Raw genomic sequence first — 6,996 nt, 5'->3', positions numbered from 1 at the left:
TGGTAGCCTAAAAATGTTAGCGCAATTGCAAAATTTGCACTATCCAAAGATATTTTGCAGCCTAGAATTTCTAACCAAATGTTTTGAAGCGATGTTTTGAATAGTCACACAAACGTCTAGGAATATTTACACATTTAATATACCACTAACAACAACAGTATCATAACATATAAAGGAGTCCTGATGTGGCACTGTGGGATCATGCTGTGGACTGCAAAGTTGGTTTGATCTGCAAGGTCAGTGGTTCAAGCTCACCAGCCACACTCCTCTGAAACATTTTACAGGGTTGCTATGGGTCAGAACTTACAGGTCGCGATGGCACTTAACAACAGTGTCATGATATGGGGGCTTTCTTCACCACTCCCTTCCACAGAAGTAAGGAATCCTTCAATTGGGGTAGGTGATGTGTGTGTGTGTGTGTGTGTGTGTGTGTGTGTGTGTGTGATTGGGAATGAGCACCTTCACATTAAACATTTAAGATCAAATGACACCTAAAGTCCACAGAACGTCATATGTTATTATTTTGGTGAAGAACACGGTCTTTATTGCTCTGTGGCGAGGGGCGATCAGGAGCTCTTGGTAGGGCAGATCAGCTTCTTCTTCACCAGCAAGGACTTTTAGCTGCGCAAGATGGCGCTAGCTCTGCAGATCACCACCCTATTCTTGGGATCATGTGCAGGATGCGGCTGAGCGTAGCGTGGGCGTTCTTGTTAACGGTGGTCCGCATATAGGAGGTGGCGGATTTCCACTGGCCTGACTTCCGCTTCATGACCACCACAAGCCTTTTGAGGTTGGCAGCCGGCTCTGCACCCACAATCTTGCAGTGTATCAGCCCCTTGTAGCCCCTTGGTCTCGGTGCTGTACGTCTGCTTGTTCTTCTGGACCAGGAGACTGGAACAGTTCCTTAATACCATCCATTGCAGATGCGTGCACGTGGGCAGCTCCTCTCCCTGCCGCGGACGGAGGTGGAAAGAGCATAATGTATTATTCTTAAGAATTATAATTTTTCTTCCACTCTTATAGCTCATCAGTTCTAATTCTGTTGTTTCTAGTTGTCGAAAAAGAGTCCCTGAAACTGCTAGAAGAACATATAATTCTGCAATAGGAAATCCAATAATAACTACCATTTTACTAATCGCTAGCGGCTGTGATCAAATCAGTATCATTTAAAATAATCTTCAGTGTAACAAACCAAAGCAAACCCACTTCCATCAAGATGATTCCAATTCATATCGGGCCTGTAGCTCAGAGAAGACTGTTCCTTAGAGCTTCTAAGACTGGACATTTTGACAGGAGCAAACAAAGTCATCTTTCCCCACAAAGTGACTGACTGGTAGATTTGAACAACCAACTTTGCAATTAACTGCCCAAGTCTCATCCTTCTATGTCACTATAAACACAAATGAAAGTATTGTTATTTTTTCATTATTCTTTATAATGACACATACATACATATGCACCATTCGTATCCATTTTTTTATCATAGAAAAAAATGAGTCTTGAACAAAATGTTTGTAGAAAGTTTAACTAATCAATGAAAAATTTACTGTTACTATTTTTAACCAAGCTGATGGAAATGAATTATTGCCTTTAGACAGGATGTGCCAAAACTTCATGCAACTGCCCTCAAGTATTAATGAGAACGTGGGTCTCTCAACACACATACTAACAATAGAATGATGGATGTTCTCAGTGGAATTCTTTCCGCAAAATATGATCATATAAGCAGGAATATGCCCTGAAATTAGACTCACAGTACACGTTTGACCCAATCGACTCTACTTTAGAGTAATCTTGGCCTGAATTCCCCACCCCCTTCAGTGGGACAGCCATCTGTAACTTTCTACCATTCCCGGTAAAGAAAGGCCAATTCTATACAAGGTTTATAAAGCTGTATAAACTTAATCTATGAAGCCTTTTGGGATGAAAGGTGTTATATAAATGCAGATATTAGAGCAGTTAATCATAGCCACCATTTTTAGATCCTCCATCAAGTTGAATAAACAAATAGGCAAAAGAACATCATATATTACTGCTGGGATATCTATCAAATAAAGAGTCACAGCTTTTCCATCTTTGGTAGATTCTATTTGTACAGCCTTAAGCTCTAAATATTTTTAAATTGCTGATTGAAATGTGATACCATCTCCTCTTCATTCTCCCTCCAGATTCCTGGGTAAACCATTGTCTAAGTGTTAGCATAAGCAAAGCTACGTGTCCTAGCTTCATAAGGTTGACTAGAAGAAAGCATTCTTAGAGAGAGGTCAGTAAGAGAACAATTTTATACCATAAAACTTTTGTTTTTTGGATATCAAACCTATGAATGGTATGGTATGGTCAAATTTAAAAACTGCTCAGAAAAAAATGAGGCAGGAAATGTAATCTAAGGGCTCTTGGTCTGAAACATCACCTCATTTGACTTTGGCAAGATCAGACATCCTCTCGTGTTCCTTAGGAGAAAGATATGCAAATTTTAGCCTGGAGTACATGGGACCTATGCTACCATGCTGTGGAGAGGAATTCATTGTGCACAGAGGTTACAGGCAGTATCTGAAAGAAAACAAATGCACTCATGGAATCACCAGTTTCGTCACTGTGGTCATCTTTGTCATGGTCATCAATATCATGATTTAGTATTTAGCATATGCCTGTTACTCAATCTGCATACTGATAAATTAATCTGAGAAGATAGACTTATAAACAATTTACAATCTGCAGATGACACAATCTTGCTTATTGAAAGTGTAGAAAACTTGAAGTAGTTACTGATGAAGATCAAAGACTATACCTTCAGCATGAATTACACCTTTACCTAAAGAAAATAACTCCCCGTCACAACTAGACCAATAAGTATGATGAACAGAGAAAAGACTGAAATTTCCAATGACTTCATTTTACTTGGATCCACCATCAACATCCATGGAAGCAGCAGTCAGGAAATCAAATGACACATTGCATTGGGAAAATCTGCTGCAAAAGATCTCTTTGAAGTGTTACAGCACAAAGACATCACTCTCAGAATTAAAATACATCTGACCCCAGCCATGGTATTTTCCATCACCTCACATGCTTTGGATAACTGGACAATGAATAAGGAAGACCAAAGAAGAATTGGTGCCTTTGAATTATGATGTTGGCAAAGAATATTGAATAGCCCATGGACTGCCAGAAGAACAAACAAATGTGTCTTGAAAGAAGTACAGCTGGAATACCCCTTAGAAGTGAGGATGTCAAGTCAGAGCCAACTCAGAAGCAACAACATTACTTTACAGGCATTTTTTAATTAGTCCAGGAACCCTCTACGGTAAGTACTAACATTATAGTTCCCATTTCAGAGATTAAGTAACTTGTCAAACATTATACCTTAGAGTAGATGAACCTGAAGCTTTTGCAAGGCCATGGAATTTAATTAGTGAGGAATCCTAGAATAAATATTCTGGAGACCCTATTACTATCCAGATTCAGACCAGAGGTAATAGAGACAAAGGCAGACACAGCTTTTGGTTTGCATCTCTGAGGCCAATGGCAATGCCAGTATTTCAACACTGTTGTTATAAAAGAGACAACTTTGTTGGAGATTGGGACAAACTACAGGTAGCAGACTTGTTTTGCACTCTGCATTACACTTAAGAGAGATCAAATGTTAGTTGCCCCTTTGTAAGAAGAACATGTGCTTGTGTAGGTTGGAGGAGGTGTGTTACTGGATGTTAGAGAGGAAGAATTAAAGCCTTCTGAGCACAGCTAAATTAGGGCTCTGCTAAAGCTGTCTAGAAAAGACTTGATTTTTCAAGTTACATCTTGAAACTTGTATAAACCTAGCTGGACACAGAATAGACTCACACCTCAGCCATTCTAGAAAGATTTTTCCCTGACTCTAATATGCATTTTGTTCTTGGGATTCTTTGTGTCCCTTTTACAATGAAGTTTTGTGCACATGAAATGAAAGATGAAAGAGGGTACAGTATTAAGGAACAGTTGGTCTCACTGGGGATTCAGGTGGAGTAGGGAATCATGGCTCTATGTCTGTTCTGAGTTTAAGGTTTGCAGTTCTCTGATCCTAGACCCAGTACTGTTCTAGACCTTGCAAATCTGGTCATGCAAAACCAAAGTCTACTTTCCAGTCAAGATAGACAGGAGTATCTCCAACACTGGAGATGACAAGGGATGTGAATTACACCTATAGTCTTTGACTTTATGCAAACATATATATCTCACATTGTCAATAGCATGGTCTTACACTTGATACCTTTTCTGATTCACCTGGTAGCAGAAATCTAGAGGTGGAGTCCAAGAGGCTCCTGGATAATCCCAGTGTGGCACTGTAAGATAAGCACTGGACTGATAACCCGAACATCAGTGGTTCAAACCCTCCAGTTGCTCCTTGAAACCTTATACAGGATCGCTATGAGTTGGATCCAACTCAACAGCATTTCACAAAATAAAACAAACTGGAGAATGCAATCTAAGCACAGAGAATAGAAGGTTTCCTGAAATGCTTTATGGACTTGAAAGAATAAAGAAGTGAGGGGGGCAAGGTGTTGTTCCTGACATTAATAGGAAACACATTTTGCTGTTTCTGATCTAGGTTCTTTATCTTCATGTCTGAGAACACATACATAAGGAACTAGCTATAACTCATTGTAAGAGGTGAAAGACAATTCTTTGTCTGAGATGGTAGCTTTGCACATTATGCTGAGGACATTCTTACCTTTAAAAACGACTTCCACCAATATTTGTTGTAGATGCCTGTTATTATCATTTCCAGGTGGAAATGGATTATGTACTTATGAAAATGTACCACTAGTCAAGTCTATTTAAGAATGCTCAGTATTTTTGTGGTTCTTGACAAAATCATCTCACATACTTTTTAAAGTTAGTTCAGATTTAATTTAAGCTGTACTGCTTTGTACATCTGTTAACTTGCTGGGAAAATAGCTGGAATATTTTTTCCTGTATTCCAATGCAATGTTCTACAATTAGAATCATTAATAAGTTTAATACAATTATAAAAAGATAGATGGAAGTATAATCTAAAAAGTAAGAAAACAAGTGTATGAGTTCAACGAAGTGACTAGCTGGCACACAGCAGCATATATTATTTCCAGAACATTATTGCATGAAATGTGGTCCTTTGACCCAGCATCAGCAGGAAATTCAATTTCAAGTTGGTTTTCTAGATTAAGTTATTCTGAACTCTTCACCTTTTTGCACCCTACCATTCAGATCTAACAACATTACTTGGAAATATATAACCACAGCTATTTGATGCAGGAAGCATCTAAAGACGATGGAAGGAATACACAGAGTCACTGTACCAAAAAGAATTGATTGTTCTTCAAACTGTAGAATATGATTAAGAACTCATGGTACTGAAGGAAGAAGTCCAAGCTATACTGAAGATATTGGTGGAAAACAAGGCTCCAGGAATTGACAGAATACCATTGAAATCTTTTAACAAATTGATGAAGTGCTGGAGGCAATTACTAGTCTATGCCAAGAAACTGGTAAGAAAGCTATCTGGACAGTTGACTGGAAGAGATCCACAGCTGTGCCCATTACAAAGAAAGGTGACCCAACAGAATCTGAAAATCACTGAACAATATCATTAATATCACATGCAAGTATAATTTTACTTAATATAATTCAGAATTTGTGGCAGCATACATTAATAAAGAGCTGCCAGAAATTCAAGCCAGATTCAGAAGAGGATGTCGAATGAGGGTAAAATTTCTGATGTCAAATGGATCTTAGTTCAAAGCAGAAAATACTGCTTTGTTTAATTGTGCTTTATTGACTATGCAAAGGTGTGTGACTGTGTGGATCATAACAAACCATGGATAATATTGAGAAGAAAGGGAATTCCAGAAGACTTAATTGTACTCATGAGGAACCTGTACATAGAACAAGAGGCAGTTGTTTGAACAGAACAAGAGATGATCTAAAGCCAGGAAAGGTGAGCACCAGGGTTGTATCATTTACCACACTTATTCAATCTGTATGTGGTTGTTGTTGATAAGGGCTGTCAAGTCAGTTCTGACACAGAGACCCTGCACAGGGTTTCCCAGGAGTGGCTGGTGAGCTTGAACTTCCGACCTTGCAGTTCAAACCGACCTTGTAGTTCAAACTAACCTTATGATCCAGTGCATTATCCAACACCAGGACACTTAGTCAATCTTTATGGGTGAGCAAATAATCTGAAAACCTGGACTTTATGAAGAATGTGGTATCAGGATTGGAGGAAGATTAGTTAACAACCTGCAATGTGCAGATGACACAATCTTGCTTGCAGGAAGGAAGAGGACTCAAAATACTTACTGATGAAGATGAAAGACTGCAGCTTTCATTATGGACTGCACCCCAACATAAAGAAAACAAAAACCTTCACAGTTAAAACAAATAATGTCATGACAAAAAAAAAAAAAAAAAAAAAGATTGAAGGTCTCAAAGATTTCATTTTGCTTGTACCCACAATCAATGCTCATGTAAGCATAAATTTAAAAAATCAAATCACGTATTGCATTGGTCACATCTTCTGCACAAGACCTCTTTAAAGTGTTCAGGTTGAGGATGAAGGGTGCCTGATCCAAGCCATGGTACTGACAGTCACTTCATATGCCTGTGGCAGTTGGACAATGACTAAGTAAAACCACAGAAGAATTGATGCATTTGAATTATAGTATTGGTGAAGAATATTGAGAGCATCATGGACTGCCCGAAGAACAAACAAATTTGTTTGGAATTGACTTTATGTGAGTGGATTAGGTTTTGGTTTGTGTCTAACAGAAGGAAACACTTTCCTATCCTGCACCACCCCATAATCATTGTTATGTTTGAACTCACTGTTGCAGCCACTTGAGGGTCTTGAGGGTCTTCTCTTTTTCACTGACCCACTACTTGACCAAGCATGATATCCTTTTCAAGGGAATGGTCTCTCCTAATAACTTGTCCAAAGTATGTGAGGCAGAGTCTCACCATCCTATTTTCCATGGAACATTC

The 6,996-nt window shown here is 38.8% G+C and overlaps 1 pseudogene; it reads right to left on the bottom strand.

The window, feature by feature from the left end:
- Positions 1-566: 566 nt before the first annotated feature.
- On the bottom strand, positions 567-1,127 carry LOC102828634 (annotated as a pseudogene).
- Positions 1,128-6,996: the final 5,869 nt, after the last annotated feature.

Source organism: Chrysochloris asiatica, unplaced genomic scaffold (assembly GCF_000296735.1).
Source record: "Chrysochloris asiatica unplaced genomic scaffold, ChrAsi1.0 scaffold00041, whole genome shotgun sequence".
NCBI lineage: Eukaryota > Metazoa > Chordata > Mammalia > Afrosoricida > Chrysochloridae > Chrysochloris > Chrysochloris asiatica.
This window is presented reverse-complemented; position numbering and strand designations above follow the sequence as displayed.